At 49.8% G+C, this 18,481-nt stretch overlaps 1 protein-coding gene and 1 long non-coding RNA gene across 3 annotated transcripts in view; one reads left to right on the forward strand and one right to left on the reverse strand.

Moving 5' to 3' along the window:
- Positions 1-954: 954 nt before the first annotated feature.
- Positions 955-7,722, reverse strand: LOC308625814. The gene is made up of 2 exons (XR_014017152.1): positions 7,556-7,722; positions 955-4,084 (listed from the first exon to the last, which is right to left on the reverse strand). It is a non-coding gene; the product is annotated as an uncharacterized lncRNA (long non-coding RNA).
- Positions 6,923-18,481, forward strand: part of TCF20 (transcription factor 20) — a 97,481-nt gene continuing 85,922 nt past the window's right edge. The window contains exon 1 of one of the 2 annotated variants that reach the window (XM_081250336.1): positions 6,923-7,208. The gene's annotated coding sequence lies outside the window, so the exon portion shown is untranslated. The remainder of the gene's footprint in view (positions 7,209-18,481) is intronic. The other variant, XM_081250335.1, reaches the window with a different exon arrangement.

Below are 18,481 nucleotides of genomic sequence, written 5' to 3' on the forward strand. Positions count from 1 at the left end.
GCGGGAGAACCGGAAGTCAGGCCTGCCCTCGAGAGCTCAGTCCAGGAGGAGGGGTTTGAAAACTTCACTCCCAAACAACCAGACAGCCAAGTTTCAGGGGTGGCTGGACGCAAAGCCTAGGCTTTTCAGGAGACACTCAGCCACGGGGCAGGATCATTTATAAATGAATATTGACTATTTTCTCTGCTCAGAATCCTTCAGCGGTTCCCCCTTTTGCCTTTGGGATAAAGTCCCCAAGCCTTTCGTGGTCTGCACTGTCTCGTTCCAACTGCATCTCCAGCTTACTCATTTCATTGAAATCGCACTGGCCTCCTTTCCATTCCTGGAAATCTACTCGCTCCCTCCTGCCTTAGGGCTTTTGCCTGTGCTGTGCCCACTGCCTGGAGCTCTCTTCCAACCGCATCACATGGCAACTTCCTATCTGTCCTTCATGTCTCAGCTCAAATGTCCTGGATCCCCAAGACCCAGGGTCCCATTATACACCCTCTGTGCACCTGCCCACTTGCTTACTAATGTGTTTCATGGCTGTTACCAAATGATTATTTATGTGATCATTTGTTTGCTCTAATGGTCCTATGGCACTGTAAGCTCCATGATAACGGGGCCCCTTGGGCTCAATGCCTGGCCTATGGTAGGGGCTCAATCAATGTTTGTGGAGTGAATTTATGATGAGTATTAAGGCTTCGTGGAGGTGGTGGCATTTGAGTAAGACTTGAAAGAGTATAATTTCACTCTGTAGGGAAAAGAGAAGGGCTTCCTGCTTCGGGTAGCAGACAGGCACATGGTACGGACACAACCCATTTGGTTTGGCAAAGAAGCAGAAAGGGACGTGTGAGAGAAGCTTGGAGAGGTGGCTGGGGCCAGGCGAGGGCTTTGTGTTCCAGGTGGATGAGAATTTACTTGAATTCTGAAGCTCCTTGGGGCCCACCAACAACCTTTGAGCCAGGGGTAGTAGGGTCAAAGCTGGCTTCTGGAAACTGTAATGAGTTTGCTGCAGGGATGGGTGGGCCGGGAAAAGAGGCTGCAATCAACAAGACCAGTTAGGAGTTGGAGAATCCATTGACTCTGCTGCTTTCTGTTTCCCCGGAATCACACATGTGCCTTGGAGTTATCCTGTGAGCTCCCGGGGAGATGCAGGGCAGTGATGAGGAACCTCACAGGGCATGACTGCTTCCAGAAGACCATCACCTTGGTGGCAGGGGAGCCATTCTTGAATCACTGGAGGGAGAGATGGAGTGGAGGGGACATCGATGTCCACACTTCTTACACCTGTGTCCTGGTGCTTTCCCTGTGGCCCAGGAATTGTGACACTGAGGGACCAGCCTGTGGCAGAAGATGAGCAGCAGCATTTCCCTCAAAGCCCAGCAAACAAGACCCACCTCCGTGCATCCCATGGGGGTGCAGCTGTTGTGGTCAGAAGAGCCAGGATTCTCAAGAAGGACCTGGGGATGAGTCTCAGATCTACTACTTAGCAGCTGCGTGCCTTTGGGCATCTTGTTAGCAATTCTGGGCTTCAGTTTCTTTAGCTGTGAAGTGGGGGCTACTTGGGTGTTGTGAAGGTTGAGTGTGAGGACACACATGGAGCCCCAAGCTCAGGGAGCACTGGAGGCACAGGAAGTAGTGGCTGTATTGTGGCCACATTTTTCTCCACGGTTTGAATTCTTCACAGGAAGCTGGGGTTTCAGGCTTAAAATGAAGAGCGTGTCAACAAAGCAGGACGGAACAAAGTCTTTTCCCAGCATGCCTCAGCATGCAGCACTGCCTTCCCGTGGAGCCCAACAGTGATGGGGCTAAAAGTCTTGAGCTTTCAAGCAGAAATAATCCCAATGGAAAGGAGCCTCCCTATTGTTCTCTTGTGATAAAGCGATGCAGGGGCTCTGCAGCCTGACCTGCCTGGTTTCAGATTCCAACTCTGCCTAGCTGTTCCGTGACTCAGTTTCCTCATCTGCAGAATGAGGTGATAATAGTACCCACCTCGGAGCTAAGGAGTAAGCAAGTTAGAGCAGGTGAAGTGCTTAGACGTGGCTTTGTCACTGCTATTGTTAGATCATTCCATCTTCACTTTAACACTCTGCAGTGCTGTAAGTGACTCAGTGGGGGCTCGGGGGCCAGAAGGCTGAGTTCAAACCAGCTCTGCTGCTTGCTAGCTGTGTGACCTCCGGCAAGTCTCTTAACCTCTCTGTGTGTCCATTTCCTGCTCTGCACAATGAAGATGCCAACCCCTGCCTCCTACTGTTGTTGGGAGCAGTGAATGGGGTCAGCCAGGTAAGGGACCCGACTTCCTGGAGGCAGGCAGACCACTCGGCCCCTCCCCCCACGCATTCCAATTTCCAGATGAAGAAATTGAGACTCAGAGCCATTGGATGATTTGCTAAAGGACACAGATCAGTGAGACCAGGCTGCACCCCCAGCTCCATGACCTGTGCTGGGCCACCATGCCAGGGACTTCCCAAGGAGACTTGAGGCACTAGTGGCAGAAGTGTTGAGTGTGCTGAAGGGTGATCGTCTGTGAGGCCAGGCAGCAGGGGCCTCCCGTCGCGCAGCTGCGTCTCCTCCAGTGTCCCGAGCGTGCTGATGCACGGCTCCTGCGGCTTGTCGGTTAGGCCTGGGTCTTCCAGGCATGGGGTCTGAGGGTCCAACGCCTGCAAACTGCCCAGTCTCCAAGGCTTTACCATGTTACCTATGGGGAGAGACTGGTGCCGACCCTGCTGTCCCCTCAAGTCTGCTTCCCTATCCGCCTGCAAACTTTGGGGCCCACCAATGGTCTGTGTCCATCCATCTTTCCAGTGTTTACCCAGTGCTGGGAAACTTGGTGGTTAAAAGTGCAACCTCTAAAGACCTGGGTTCAAATCCCAGCTTGGCCTCTTCCATGCTGTGTGACTTGGGACAAGTTGTTCAACTCTCTGCCCCTTCGTCGTCCCGTTTGTAAGGTGGGGAAGAGAACAGTACCAACCTCATCATGTCGCTACAGACACACAGTACCTGTTCCCAGTAAGCTTGGATTCCTCTGGGCTGTATCGTCATTATTAATGTTACCATTTTTATGGTTATGGTGCCTTACCCTGCAGAGGATGCCAGAGACCCGAGGGAAGCAGAGGTGTCAGCCCTGTGAATGCTCACGGTCCTGTGGGAGAGGCAGACACAGGCACAGACAGCCCAGTGTGATCAGTGAGAGCTGAGGAGGACGGAGCCACGACTTGGGCCCTGGAGGAATGAGGTGGAAGGCAGGGTTGAGGGGCAAATCTCCTGAGCAGAGGTCACTGTGAGACCCTGTGCAACCAGTTCATGCCAAGCGGATCAGATACAAGGCCCTGTAGGACCCCACCCCTGCCCACCTCTGCAGCCTCATCTCTCGTTCCCCTAGCCCTGCACTGCACACAGCCCTCCTGGGGCCTGCGGTGGCTGTCCCCACATGGCTAAGGCTTGGTATTCCCGGACTCTCTATTTGGAGCCTTCCCCACCCCCCTAGCCTTAAAGCCTGCCCTGCCCTTGCCCCAGAAAGACTTATTCTGAGGCCCTGTGTTCCCTCCATCAGGGTTTACAGCCCAGCACACAGCAGGTGCTCTGTGTGGAATGAAGGCCACCCTTAGGTTTGTGCTTTGCGTGGGAAAAGTGCCTGGCTTGGGACAGGCTCTGCTGGACGCTTTGGGGGGCTCCCCACTCTGTTAAGCAGAGGCTTTTTCTGGTAAGTTGTCTCCTGGAGGGCTGTGAGCACGTGTTCAGGAGGCCTCCCTCCTGGCATGCTAGAGTTAGCAGGAGGCCCCTCCCAAGAGGAAGGAGAGCTGGGGCCACTGAAGGATAAAGGTGAGGGCGGTACTTGTGCTCAAGAGAGCCAGCGAGTGAGAGGAAGGACATCCGCCTGCCGCTGAAGGCACCGACAGCCCAGCTCACTTCACACAAGTCACTGATCTGCCGAGCAGGGCCAGTCTCCTCAATCAATCCATGCTGACAGATGGTAGCGGAATCAGTGACCTAGAGGCAGAAGGCTCCATTTGTAATCCCGGAGTGGCCCAGGCGCCTGGAGGAGGGCAGAGGAGTTTGTAATAAAGGGAGTGACACAGGGTTTCCAAAAGCCATCTCGGAGCTGGAGGAGGAGGGAAAGGATTAATTTTGCTTCTGGAATTGAAAACACTGATTCAATTCAATATGTAGTTGTTGAGTGGACTGGGCTAGAAGAGAGAGAGAAAAAAAAAACAAAAACCAAAAAACCCCCAACTAATCTACTGTCCTTTCCTTAAACTGTGGTAGGAAAAACAGGATTCTCTTGGGATTGACATATATACACTAATATGTATAAAATGGATAACTAATAAGAACCTGCTGTATTAAAAAATAAAATTGTAAAATTAAAAAAAAAAAAAGAAAGGATTCTCACAGGTGAGACAGTGAGAGAACAACAGAAGACACTAATGTGATCAAAGAGGAGGGAGCTCCCGGGTATTGTGCTCTGGCCACTACGGGGTCCTGAGCAGTGACTTAACCTCTCTGAATCTCAGTCTGCTTGTATGTCCACATCATAGAACTGTAGCTATTGCTAATGTGTGCCTGGTACTGTACTGAATTTTTTATGCATTTCTCTTTAGATTCCCATAATACCTTATGAGTGAGGTCATATTATCCCCATTTTACACCTGAGGAAACCAAGGTTCAGAGAGGTGAAGTGACTAGTCCAGGGCCACACAGCCCAAGCGTAACTCAAATCTACCTGTTGGTCATAATGCCCACACATGTTCTTTTTCCAAATGGTACTGAAAGGGAAAGTGGCTGTTAGGGGTGAAGAAGTCCAGGCTGGCCTGGCCCTAGGACTGGGGAAGTTTCCAGGTGGAGGTTAACTAGCCATTGTTCCGGCAGGGTCCAAAGGGGTGGGGAGGGGGCTGTAGGGTCAGTCTCAGGACAGGAGGCAGGAACAAACAAGAGCCTGGACTTCAGTTATCTGTCTGCATTCCTTCCCTTCTGCATGAGGCTTTGCATGGCTTGTCACCATCCATTTCACGTTCTGGTCCCCGAGTCTGAGACCTGAATGAGCTGAGGAAGAAGGGAAAGGAAGGGAAGAACGATGGGGCAGGAGACTCTAAGGAAATGGGCTTCCCTTTTCTTCATGAAGTCTCTCAAGAAATTGAGGGTGCTCCCACCACCAAGTGGAGGCTCTCATGTATCTTTCTGTGTTTGTCCAGAAAACATGGGTCTGTGCTGAGAGTTCCCTCTTTCCCTCTGTAGCTCTGACTCAAGCAGAAGCCAGCACTGGCCTTTTGAGTCTTGGTGCCAAAGAATTTGAAAATGAAACTCATAGAACAATGGGAACAGCCAGAGGGCAGGGCTTGGCGGCCTGTTCAGCTCTGCCCCGGAAGAGACCGGAAGAGACCGGCACCCTGCCTGGCATGCAGGAGGTGCTGGGGAATCAAGTCTCCAAGAATAGCCCTGACCCACATTGGAGCCGGCCCCCACTTTGTGTGATTGGACAGAAGCCAGGAGAAATCACTGCCTTCCCCCGCCACATCCTCCTGGGGTGCCAGAACCAACTCAGGCCCTACCTTAGATCCCTTTGCTGGGGGCAGGTGCTGCCACAGCCAGGACCCTCTTTGCGTGGCCCAAGGCAAGACAAAGTGTTAATGTCTCTGTCTAGGTGGGGTGAGAGGTGAAAGGGTAGAGCCAGGCCCTGGGGAGTTATGGACCTCAGATATACTGAAACTGGGCCCCCAGGCCACACCTGGTTCCTATCAGCCTCCACCTGCTACCCTCTTCTTTCAATTCCAATTTACTTTCAAGTTGGGTTGCTTCAGGAAAGGAAGCCACATACTCCCTTAACATCTAGGGCAGATGGGGTCTAATTTAGAATCAGCAATTTTACTCAACGTTAGGGACATCCAGTCCACACTCTTCTCCTTCCCATTGTACCAACGGGAAACTGAGGCCCGGAGTGGGGAGAGAATTTGGCCAGGTCTCTGGGTGAGCCAGAGGCAGGATCACAAACACTCCAAGCACAACCTAGCCTCACTGGTCTTCTCACTTTTGATAGCAGTGGGTCAGGCGGCACAAACATCTTGTTTTACAACCGAGATATTCTTTAAAAAAAAGAAAAGAAAAAAAATGTCAACCATTCCTTTGCTCCATAAAACATACATGAGATTTGCAAAAGAAGGCTGGGAACGGCCCGAGGCCTTGGCACCGCAAATCCACCTTATCTCCAAATTAATTCTGGACCCTGGGTCCAGTCAGCCAGGCATGGCAGCTTTTTAATGCCGCCTCAGGCGAAGGCGGCTGGCGTTTGGTGAGCATCTATTTTACATGTGAGGTTGGTGGGCCTCCCCACTCCTTGCTTGTATTGCGGAGGAAACTGAGTCCCAAGAGGGCCCAAGTCATTCATCCAAGGACACGGGGCGCCAAGGGGCGGAGGCGTTGAGGTCACTAGGCCTGAGGGCCGGGTGGGCGCTAGGCGGGCAGGGGCCGGCACCACTAAGTGGGTTACGGGGAGGAGAGTGGGCCCTCGCCCGCGGGCTCCCCAAGGGTGACAGAGACGCGATTCTGGCTTTGGCGGCTCCAGGGAACTCTAGAAATCCCAAGGAGAGATTCCGGGCCACCAACTCCCCAGAAAGTTGGCTCGCGGCCACTCCCAGGACGGCCGGGAGCTGCGGGCCAAGATGGCATTGATCGAGCGGCGAGACACGCGCGACGCACCCCACGGCCGCCGAGGGGACACCCGCGCGACCCCGGCCGCGGGGCGGTTGTATCCTGCGGCCCGGCGCGCGCAGGCCTCAGCGCCGCCGCCGCACGCGGGTGGGCACGCGCGCGCCCGCCGGCCCCGCCCCCTGCCGCCCCGCCCCCGCCGCGCGCCCTCCCGCCCGCCCGCGCGCCGCGGCCCGGAGCTTCTCGATTGGCCGCGAACCGTCACCTGACGCTCTGTTATTTCCTGTGTGTTGGGAGAATGGAGAGAAAAAACCCCGAGCCGAGCCGCTTTCGGCCCCTGCGAGGCGGCCGCGGCCTCCGCCAGGAGAGCCCGCCCTGAGGCGCGCCTGACCAGGGAGCGAGCGCGCGGGCCGGAGCGAGCCTCCAGGGGCCGCGGCCCCGGCCCGCCCCGCCGCCGGCCCCGGCGCCCGAGCTGGAGGCGGCGGAGGCTCCCCCACCCCCACCCCGCGCAGCGCCGTCCGCCGCCGCTCCCTCCCCTCCCGCCCCCGGCCGAGGCCGAGGGACCGGGCGGGGGGCTCCCACAGGTAACCACTGCCCGGGCTTGAGGGGGAGGGGTGGGGTAGAGGTCAGGGTTGAGGAGCTAGGGCCAGGCCGGGTGTCTGGCCTCTGGGGCTGGGGGCAGAGGTCTTTGCCCGGCCCGACCTGGGAGTGCTGAGCCCCAGGACTCCGAGGCCGGGACTCGGGTTGCTGAGGCGACTGTCTCTGCCCGGCCCGACCCGGGAGTGCAGAGAGGAGCGGCCTGCCCTGGCCTCGGAGCGTTGAGGGGAGAGGGTCCGGCCTGGCCTCAGGGCTCTGAGGGGTCTCGGGCCGGCCTGGGAGTCTGGCCGGGCTTGGGCACCGGTCCTGGCCTGAGGGTGCCGGGGGAAGGTACCTGCTCGTCGCGGCCTCGGGTGCAAAGGCGGCGGATGTGAGCGGGCGGCGCCCGGGGATCGGCGGGGTCAGCGCTGCCCGCCCCGGGGTCCCTGGCAGCCCCGGGTATCCCGCGGCTCTCGCCGTTTCGCTGGGGGCGAGGCGGGCGGGCTGAGGGCCGGGCTTGGGGAGGGGCCGGGCGGGCTAGCGGGCGGGAGCGGAGCTGGGGCGCCGGAGCGCGCCCCTGCCACGGGAGGGCCGGGGGCCCGTTTATTGCCATGTGAACACCTGAAGCCATGTGGACGCGGCTGCTTCTCGCCTGTTGGGGGCGGAGGGCAGGTACCGGCTGGCAGGGCGCAAGGTCCCAGCCCTGGGGGCGGGGAGTGGAGCGCGGGACACACTTCCTGCGTGGGGTTTTCTCCCCCTCCCCCGCCGCGGTGAGCAGGGCGGGGTGTTTGATCCGGTGGTCCCCGTGTGCGAGCGAACGCTCTTTGGGGGACCCGGTGGTGCTCTAGGCTTCTCGTCCTTTTTCGGGTGGGGGAAAGTGGTGGTGGAAATAGAGTGGCCGATGCGGCCCAGCCCGCTCTGTCAGCGGCGGGAGGTGGAACATCTCCCGTGCGCCTGGATGGGAGTGGAATTTACTGAGTTGCGGGGGGCGGGCGGTGCAGAGGAGGGGCCACCTTCCTGGGCCCGTGGGTGGGGATTATTGCCTGTTTTTGTGGTTGTGGATACTAGCACTGTCTGCAACCCTTTAGTTTGCCCTTAGGGGACAGATCGAAATTGGGATTTTTTTACCCCCTTTCCTCTTTGCTTTTTTTCCCCCTCGAAGATTAGATGACTGATAAATCCTGTAAAATGGATGGAATTTTCGAGCTATTATCTAACAGACAGATCTTTGAATGATAATTGGACCCTTATGTTAACTGCCTCAGTGAAGAGTTTTATAAAACGTCTTAAATGGGGTGGCAGCTTGGTGAAGTGGGAAACTGCACTGAAGTTCGACTTGGAGGTCCAGGAATCTACTTCCAGCTTTACCACCAAATAAACTGTGACCCTGGCCAAGTTACCTACCTCCCCAAGGCTCCAGTTTTTTCATCCATTCAGTGAAGACTCTCCTTCAGGTCCAACATTACAGGGGTTTTAGGTAGTGCCCCCCCCCGCCCCCATCTTGTGCTTTTGTTTTAGTCATAGGCAACTTCCTGAGAAATGCAGGCTGTCCCTTACCTGGCTTTTAAAAACCTGTCTCACTTTTTTGTTTTCAGCCTGTTCCTTCTCCAACAGAGTGTAAGACTTGGTCGGGGTGCAGTTTTTCCTCAAATCCCAGATGCTGGTCTGTGCTTCTCAGAAATATTCTAGCCTATGCTGAAAGTGCCTTGTATTTTTTCTCTTTGCAAGAAGGAGTTATCAGGAAAAAGGTTTTTCAGAGAACATCTGACCACTTGGGGTTGTGGCTAATGTGTGTTTGGGTCTGTGTGTGTTGGTTGGCTCCTAGGAGTTCCAAGATCTTTCTCTGCAGGGTACTGTGGAGGGATCTTATTTAAAGTTCTTTCAAGGGATATTTGGTGTTTGGCTAACTTTTGAAATTTCCAGCTTTAGTATTCTCAGAGTAGGGATAAAGTGGAATTCCATAATATCGCCTGTGAAGTGGTGTGCTAGAGTTAACTGTCGCCTCAGGGTGCACTAATTATTTGCATCCCCATCCCCAATTTATTCCTTAATGGGAGCTGGACGTTTCCTCTCAGATGCTGAAGAACCCCAGTCAGTTTCACTGATTTTACGGTGTGTGAGGGCCTTAGGCCATGCCTTTGACTGGTTAGTCCTTCTGGACCAATCTCAGATGTTGGTCTTGTTTGTCTTAAATTTCTAGTACTGGGATGCTTGAAGAACATGTGCCTAATGTGGTGTAATATGTCTTTCTTGGACCTCTTTTTTATTCATTCAGTGCGGACAGTTTCAAAAAGGGTCACAGCATTGGGAGGTATGCTCATAATGCTGACTTTGGAGACGCCTTGGTAGACTTTTTCTTTTATGTTAACATCAGACCTGTCACATAGGTAGACACTTTTATATGGCTATAAAGATTGATTATTTGGAATTTCAAAAACTAAACAATTTATTCTATGTTGGTATTTGAATTATGACCTTGTGTTTTGTGTGGCCTTTTTAAAACCTTATAGTTACTTAAATTGTAAACAGTTACCACACGTTAATTTACATTTTTGTTGTAACTTATGAGGAAAAAGTTATAAAACTCTTACCGAGGTAAAAGTTTGTTGGTGTTTATGTATGTGAGATAAGGTTGCCAAGGTGGTAAGATGTCAGGAGATGTGGGTTTTAGGTTCTGCAACCTTTTGTTTTGTTTTCTTTAACCTTCATAAAATGTAATGAATGTAGACCAAGAAATTAGATTTGGACTTCTGGTGAGTTCACCCTTCTCTTCAGAAAGAGAGGAAAGGATGCTAACATTCGTTTTAAAAAACAAAACCAGAAACACCTCAGAATGCTAGGTTCTGTCCGAGGTATTTTAACTTATCTTGCAAAATCCACCCAGCAGACCTGAGAGATATATCACCTCTCCTTTTCCTGACAGGTCATAGAGCTAATGAGAGTCAGGGTTTGATTGTGACTGTCCTCCCCTTGGCTCCAGAGTCTTTACTAGGTCTGTTATAGCTCACTGCCAGCTCAAGACACAAATCAGCCAGTGGTAGGTTGGCTTTGGAATACAAATTTCCTGCTGTGTCCCCCTTCTTTTTTTTTTAAGTTATAATGAATCTGAAATCTGGACTCGGGCAAAATACTGGAAAGGATGGTTTTTGTTACTGTGCCATATAGTTTAGTGACCCCTGCGAGTTTTCTAAAATTTCACTTTCCCCATACCTGGCCAATTTTGCCAGTGCACCTCAGATTTAATCTAAAAACTTCTCTTTCATACCCAATTCTGTCGTTCTATCTTGAGCTGAAAACTTCTTCCTATATCAGATCAAAGAGTGATACGATATGTAAGGGGCTGTCTCTCTTCTTGTCTGTGTTACTACTGGTTTACAATGCACAGGAATCATTATCTGGTGCCTGGTCTTAGTTTGACCAGATGGGACTCAAAAGATATATTTACAAAAGACAACCCTTTCCCCAGTATGCCTTAAGCTCTCTTCCTCATGGCGGCTTATGTTCAAGGCATCTTAGTGTTCGTTAGATCTGTCTGGGGCTTCTGACTCGGCTGCCTTCATTTTCTTTTTGTGGAGGTAAGAGTAACAAAATAAAACAAAACAATAAAACCCTATTTATATTGGAGCAATACTGTACATAAAAATCATACATTTGAAATATAGTGGAATCAAGGCTTTTATAGAGCATGATTTGGTCACATTGCACTTAGACTGAATAGTTTTTTTATATTATTAGGTAGCCTTGAAAGTTCTCTTAATACCTATGGTACATGCAGTATGGATGGAAAGATTCTCTTGGCAACAAACACAATCAGTACTTTCTGCATTAGAGCTGTGTTTGCTTTGTACGTAATGTGCATGACCCAGCAGGAAGAAGAACTATAAAGTGACTTATTGGTGTAGCTGTGGCTTGTTATCTGATGCTTCGTTGTGGGGAAGAAAGAGAAAACATTAGCTACAGGAGAAAATATCCTTGTTGCAGTCTGCATATGTAAGCTGTTCTGTGGGAAAGGGTGGAAGTTCATTGGAACACTTGAGTATCATCCTGATTGGAAGGTGGATACCATGTTTGAACGTCATGTCCATAAACATGGGTTAAGGTCCTCTGTGTTCTAATTTTCATTAACAAGTTTTTTGTAGGCACCGTTCTAAACATGGGAGATGCAGTGGTGAGCAAGATAGAGAAGGCGCCTGCTCTGGAGAGGGATTGTAGACAGTAAGTGAGAGTGTCTGGCGGTGATAATAGCTATGAAGAGAATAAAATGACAATATGGTAGTGACTCGAGGGGTGCTGCTTCAGAGTGGTCATGAAGGTGTGCCCTCTTATGAAGTGTTTGCTGCCAGCAGGGCAGTCAGACTTGATCTGTGGGACGGATGAAAATGGAATTAAACAAAGTAAATAATTTGCTTTAGTCCTGAGCATCTTGAGAAGTTAATCCAAAGAGTAGAAGTGGGTTGGTTGAGGTCTTCCCTCTGTTTATATCTATGCTTTGTGAATGGGGACCTGGCTCAAAAGAACTTAAGAGGGGTCATTAGTGGTACCTTATAAAGGTTAAGAAAAAAGAACATGTCTGCTTTATTAAAATTGTTCTCATAAAAAAGAGATGTGTAGGGAATTCCCTGGCGGTCCAGTGGTTAGGACTCCATGCTTCTACTGCAGGGGGCACCGGTTCGATCCCTGGTTGGAGAACTATGATCCCACAAGCCAAGCGTGGAGCCAAAAAAAAAAAAAAGCCAGAGATCTGTTATTGTGTTGATGAGTGCTAGGCATTATTAGAAACATCGTTTCATTATGTTTATGTTTCTTTGTTGAGTTGGATTGGGGTGTTACAATCATTGTACTTTGTTAAAGCTTCAAATGAAGCCAGCAAAAGTTAGTGATAGCTGTATGCAGGACACTCTGCTAGGCATTGCTTCAGATGGAGGATCCCAGGTGACCTTGGGTTGGGGAGGGAGTTGTTGGAGGGAGCGAGGGTGGCTGAGAGTGGGGGCTTTGGCAGGAGAGGAAACAGCGCAGGTCAGACAGGATTCTTCATCCACAGCCAGGAGGGTTCGTCCTCCGCACTTTTCCCAGCCAGCCAGTGGCATCCTACATACCTTCACCCACCCTTTCTGTGCTCTCTGGTAGAGTTATATAGAGAACTGAAAGAAACCTAAGAAATCGTCTAGTCTGGCACTTTACAACTTCTTTTACAACTCAGGAAAGATGCCAAGAAGGTGGTGACCTGCCCAAAGTTATGCGGCTTTACACTGACAGTCAAGGCTAGGACCCTGTTCTTTGCCAGCGAGGCTAGTGTTCTTTCCACCGTAGCCCATGCTCTGACCAGAGGGTTGATAGTTAACAGTTGCTCCTGAGTAGAAAAAGAAAGGAAGCCTCTGGGTGCTAATGTATGCATTTAGGAAAAAACCTGTGTAGTTGCAATCTTAAGAAGTCAGGGAAAAGACAGTACATCAGTCTTGAAAGCAGAGTACTACTGTTAACTTTTCACAAAGTTAACGTAATATTGGTTTCTTTGGACCCACTGAGATACAGTCTCACCCTGATTATGTCTTGGTCCACAATGGACGACATGGAGAAGCTCTTTGCCACATTCAGCATTAGTTGTGAAGTTCAAATTAGGCCCTTTAGATGTAGGGATAAATTTCTGGTATGTGGCTAAAATTGAGTTCTAGAATTGAAAAGAGGTAAGGCCCTAGCAGTCCTAAGTTTTTCACCTCTAGTGAAAAAGTTTCAGGGAAGGTTTCACTTCTACATTTAGACGCGTCCTAAGATAAAGCATTACTTTGGGAGCCCGGAGATTATTCAATGTGCCTGACAAGAGTAGGGATTCTTGGGGCTTCCCTGATGGCGCAGTGGTTGAGAGTCCATCTGCCGATGCAGGGGACACGGATTCGTGCCCCGGTCCGGGAAGATCCCACATGCCGCGGAGTGGCTGGGCCCGTGAGCCATGGCCCCTGAGCCTGTGCGTTCGGAGCCTGTGCTCCGCAACGGAGGCGCCACAACAGTGAGGCCCGTGTACCGCAAAAAAAAAAAAAAAAAAGAGTAGAGATTCTTGAGCAGGACTACTTCCCTGGACATTTCCCTGACTTAGTACTCTGGTGGGTCAGTTACCTGGGGACAGGTTTGTATCCCTTTGACAGTAATGTGAGAGGACATTCTTGCAATAGAAAGTCCATGTGATGGGAAGTTTATGGAGGCAGCAGAGCATGTGAAGGAGGATGTGTGGCCTCAGTCTGGCTCCATCACTTATTAGCAGTGAGTGACCTTGGGCATTTTGCTTGAGCCACAGTTTCCTTGTCTGTAAAATGGAGATATATCTTCCTCAGGGCCGGTGAGAAAAGGAACTAAAATAGGAAAAGTATATAGTGGAGTGCACCACCTATAGGTGACACTCAGTGAATGGTAGTGTAGTTGTCCATTAAACAAACATTCCACATTGTACTGTGTACCAAGACACTGTCTAGAGCAGGGCTGGTTGCTGACAATCCTGTTGATTTTACATCCTCCAATATCTGCTCAGTAGAGAAGGGCAACTAAACAGGGCTATTGAAAGTGCTCTGATGGGGGAGTACATGGTGCTGTACCAAGATAAGTCCTCCTGACTTGAAAGGTCACAGGAGGCTTCTCAAGGGAGGACCATTCGCTTCCTCATCCAGGCACTTGTCTCAGCAATCTCTTCCCACCTCTGTGGCTCGTTCCTCCCTTCTTCTGCTTAACCGTTGGCATTCTCTGGACCCTCTTATTTCATTGCCCTTGCTCCCTGGGTGCTCTCAGATATCCCTAGGCTTTGATGATTGCCCGTAAGCTGGTGACCCGCATGTTGATACCTTCAGCCAGACCTCCCCAGCTCCTCCAGCTCCTGCTTGATGCGGCCATTTGGATATCTCACTAGTAACTTGAGCTTCGTAAGTCCAGAACTAGCACATATTCCTCAAACTCTCCTCCATTTGTCCCCTTCTCCGTAAGTGGCTTTACGATTTACCCACTCTCTCAAATCACATTCCTCCTTTTCTCTCACCACCCTCCCTATCTCATCCACCACCATGTTACTGTCAGTGCTGTTTCCATAGTATGACTTGAATCTGTCCACTCTACTACCACAACCACTGAGCCACCATCCTCTCCTACCTGGAACATTGTGATTGCCTCTTAACACAGCCTCCCCATTTCTACCCGTCTGTCTGTCTCTATTCCAGTGTGCCCAGAGCAGCCAAAGAGTCACCTCTCTTTCCTCCCTTAAAATCGTTTAATGGTTTCTCATAGCACTTAATAGAAAATCCAAACTCCTTCCCATTTCTCCCAAGGCTCTGAGTCCCCTGGCCCATACCCACCTCTCTGGCCACCTCTCTGCTGCTTTTGCTTGCCGTCCTTCAGACACATGGACTTTCTCTGTGTCCTCTGAAGGCTCCAAGCTCTTTCCCATCTCAGGGACTTCGTTATATGCTGCTGCTTCTGCTCAGATCACTATGGCCAACCCAGCCTTTTCTTATCTTTCGGTGTATTGGTTGAATGAAAATAAATAGCATGAGACAGGCAATAAATGGGATGGGGTAAGGAGGAAAAGTGTCCTTGGAGCGCATCTACAAAGGTCTTTAAAAAAAAAGAAAGAAATATAGAAATGTTTGAAGAGCTAAAAGAGTGTCATTTTGGCTGTGGTGTAGGTAGTTATTCAAGCGAAACACCTGGGAGCCAGGCAGCAAGAACCCAAGTACACTGCTGATGAGGCTATAAAATGATGCCACCACTTTGGAAAACTATTTTGGAAGTTTCTTAAAAAGTTGAACGTTATGTCTACCCTGTGACCCAGCAGTTCCATTTCTAGGTATTAATCCAAGAGAAATGAAAATATATGTCCACAAATAAGCCTTGTACAAGAATCTTCTTAGGAGCTTTTTTCATGATAGTCGAAAACTGGAAACAGTCCAGACGTCCATCCAGTGGGAGAATGGATAAACAAAACGGTATGTTCATACAGTGGAAGACCACTCAGCAGTGAAAAGAAACAAACTACTGACACATGTAACAAGGAAGAAGGAAGAATTTCACACAAATTATGCTGAGTGAAAAGCCAGACACAAAAAAGTACATAGTGGATGATCCCATTTATAAGACATTTTAGAATAGGCAAAAGTAGTCTGTGATACCAAAAATCAGATCAGTGGTTGCCTCTTGGGTGGAAGGGGGTTCACTGGGAAGGGGACATGAAGGAACTTTCTAGAGTGATGGAAATGTTCTGTGTCTTGATAGGCATTCATCAAATCTTATTGAATCATATACTGTATGTAATTTTGCTGTATGTAAATTATACCTAAAAACAACCTACGAATTGTCCTAGATTTCTTTTTCCCCCTCTCACTCTCAACATTTAATCTCCCAGCAAGTTTTTTTCATTTTATGTCCAAAATACATCGTAAACTTGTTCCTTCCCATGTCAAGCACCATCCCCTCTTATCCGGACAACTGTACTATTAGCTTCCTGACTGGTTTTGCAACTCCCAGTTTTTTTTGCCCTCCCAAACCATTTTTTCTGCTTTTCAGCTAAAGTGATCTTTAAAAATTCAAATTGGGTTATGTCAGTTGTCTTCCTACAACCCTCCAGTAGCTTTCCATTGTTTTCATGGTGGCCGACAAGGGTCTCTCTGACCCCTACCTCCCTCTGAGCCCATCTGACCTGGCCTCCTTGCTCCCTTAAGTTCCAGCCTCTTTGACCTTCCTTCTGTTTCTTGAGCACCTCAAGCTCATAAGCTCATTTCTACCTTAGGAACTTTGCCCTCGGCCCTTCCCTCTGCCTCCTGGAACACTCTGCTTCCCAAATCTGTGTGAGACTTGTTTCTGTTTGTCATTCTGGTTCAGTTTATCTTTTTTTTTTTTTCTTTTTGGCCACACTGTGGCATGCAGCATGGAGGATCTTAGTTCCTGGACCAGGGATTGAATCCATGCCCCATGCATTAGAAGCACGGGGTCTTAACCACTGTGAACCAGGGAAGTCCCCAGGTTCAATTTAAATATTTCTTTCTCTGTGAGGTTTTCTCTAGCCCTCACAGCCTAAAGTAGTGCTCCATCACATCAGCCTGCTTTATTTTATTCATAACTTTTATCACCATCTGAAGTTGTCTCATCCTTTTATTTATTTGTTTGCCTGTCTCCTCCCTCTAGGATTAAGCTTGGCTTGTTCACTGCTGTACACTCAATGTCAACAGCAGTATTTGACACATAGTAGGCTGTATGTATCGACTAAGTGAAGATCTTGAGGCTGATGATGACGGGATGAGAGCAAGCCTACTAGGAGGTGGATTTGTGAGGGAGAAGGAGCAACCAAGGAGCGTCAGGATTTCTGGCTTGGAAATTCGGTGGTGGTGATACCATTCATTGAAGTAGAAAACAATGGAGAAGAAGAAGATTGGCGTGGGTAAAAGTGATGGATTTAATTTTGGACTTAACTTTGAGATGCCTGTAAGGAAGGCATCAAGTGTTTGAGACACAGAACTGACATTTAGGAGAAGGAACTGGGCTATAAAGTAAGACTTAGGGCCTCCCTGGTGGCGCAGTGGTTGGGAGTCCGCCTGCCGATGCAGGGGACACGGGTTCGTGCCCCGGTCCGGGAGGATCCCATATGCCGCGGAGCGGCTGGGCCCATGAGCCATGGCTGCTGAGCCTGCGCATCCGGAGCCTGTGCTCCGCAACGGGAGAGGCCACAACAGTGAGAGGCCCGCTTACCGCAAAAAAAAAAAAAAAAAAAAAAAAAAAAAAGTAAGACTTAAAGGTTAGCGTGTATGTTCCAGCCTGGGAGTAGTTGAGACCGCTCTCAGGGCTAAACAGGGAATGTCAGTATGTGGAGAAGTGGTTCCTTCCTTTTTTCCTGCCCGAGTGATGGGCGTCTCCCACCAGTAACAGGGACTTTACAGACCTCAGCCCCTAGAAGGTTTTGTAATTTTAGACACTCCCCACCCTCCAAGCCCATGCCCCAGTTATGTTATTGTTGCTAATAATGACAAGTGCTCAGAGGGTCAGGACAAAATTCTGAGGAATGTGAACATTTAAGGGAGCGGGACAGTGTTGAAAGAGCAGACAGGATGCAACCAGACAGTTTAGGAGGAAAACCCAGAGAGCATGGCATGGGGAAAGAAAGTGTCTCAAGTCAGAGGCGGTAGCTGAGGTTATTGAAAAGGGTCAGCTGGGAGGAGAGGGGTTAACTAAAGCCAGGTGGTTGTGTATTGATGAGAAAGTGAGGTGAAGAAGTGGAGACAAGTTTGGAGTCAAACCTTCCTAAAATTTGGCTGTTGAGGAAAGTAAAAAGTAGCTATAGGGAAAATCTTGGGTCAAGCAAAGACTTTTTTAAATGTAAGAGAACCTTAAGCATGTGTAAATTGAGGTGGGAAGGAGCCAGCCCAGGGCCGTGTTGAAGATGCAGGAGAGTGTTGGGTTGAGGACCTTCCAGTAGAACTCAGGGCCCAGTGTGATCCAGGCGATTGGCCTTGGGTAGTAAGAATACAGGCTTCCAGGGGAAAGCAAGGTGTGTGGGCAGGAAACAGATACGCATGGGGGCAGGAAGGTAAGGAGTGCTTTTCTGTGAGTTCTGTGAAGGTCGTCTTTGGAGGGGCAAGAGTGAGGTGGAGAGTTGGAAGCTTGAAGGATACAGGAAAGGTCTGAAGAAACTGCTGCGGCAAGCAGATAGAGCCGGCTAGGGGAACAAGAACTTCAGGGGGAAGTAAAAAGTAGTTAAGATGAGCTTTCTGCCTCCAGGATTTTAGAGAAATTGGTCAGACCTTTACAGTTGTTTGTCTAGTTTTGGATTCCAGTGATTTAGACTGAGCTTTTCCTGCCTGGTGTCCCCATAAGCTTCTGCCATTCCCATTCATTAGACCAGTGACTTATACATTATGCCAGAGCTCTCGTGCTTTATTTAACCAGTGCTTATGAAGCGCTCACTGTGTTAGGTAGGTGGCAGTGTTCTCAGTGTTGTATCAAAACAGGAAAGGTAGGGGATAGATACTCTTATCCCCTTGGACCTGAGGTGCCCCAGGTGGCCTGGCTGTAGTGGAGGAAGTAAGTCATCCTCTTCCCAACACCACAGCTAGAGCAACTCTCACCATCTCTCTCTCCTTATCTTGGGTATCTGTGGAAGACTTTTGCTGGAAAAACTGCAAAGTATTTTCGAATACCACTGCACTAGGCTCTAAGGTCCTTGCAGTCAAGGCTGTGTTTTATTTTACAGTCCCAGCAGCTGGCACATTGCTTATCAATGCATTGACAGTGAATGCACCATTTTGCTTCTGAGCCC

Source organism: Mesoplodon bidens (genome assembly GCF_964165515.1).
Source record: "Mesoplodon bidens genome assembly, chromosome: 11".
NCBI classification, from domain to species: Eukaryota; Metazoa; Chordata; class Mammalia; order Artiodactyla; family Ziphiidae; genus Mesoplodon; species Mesoplodon bidens.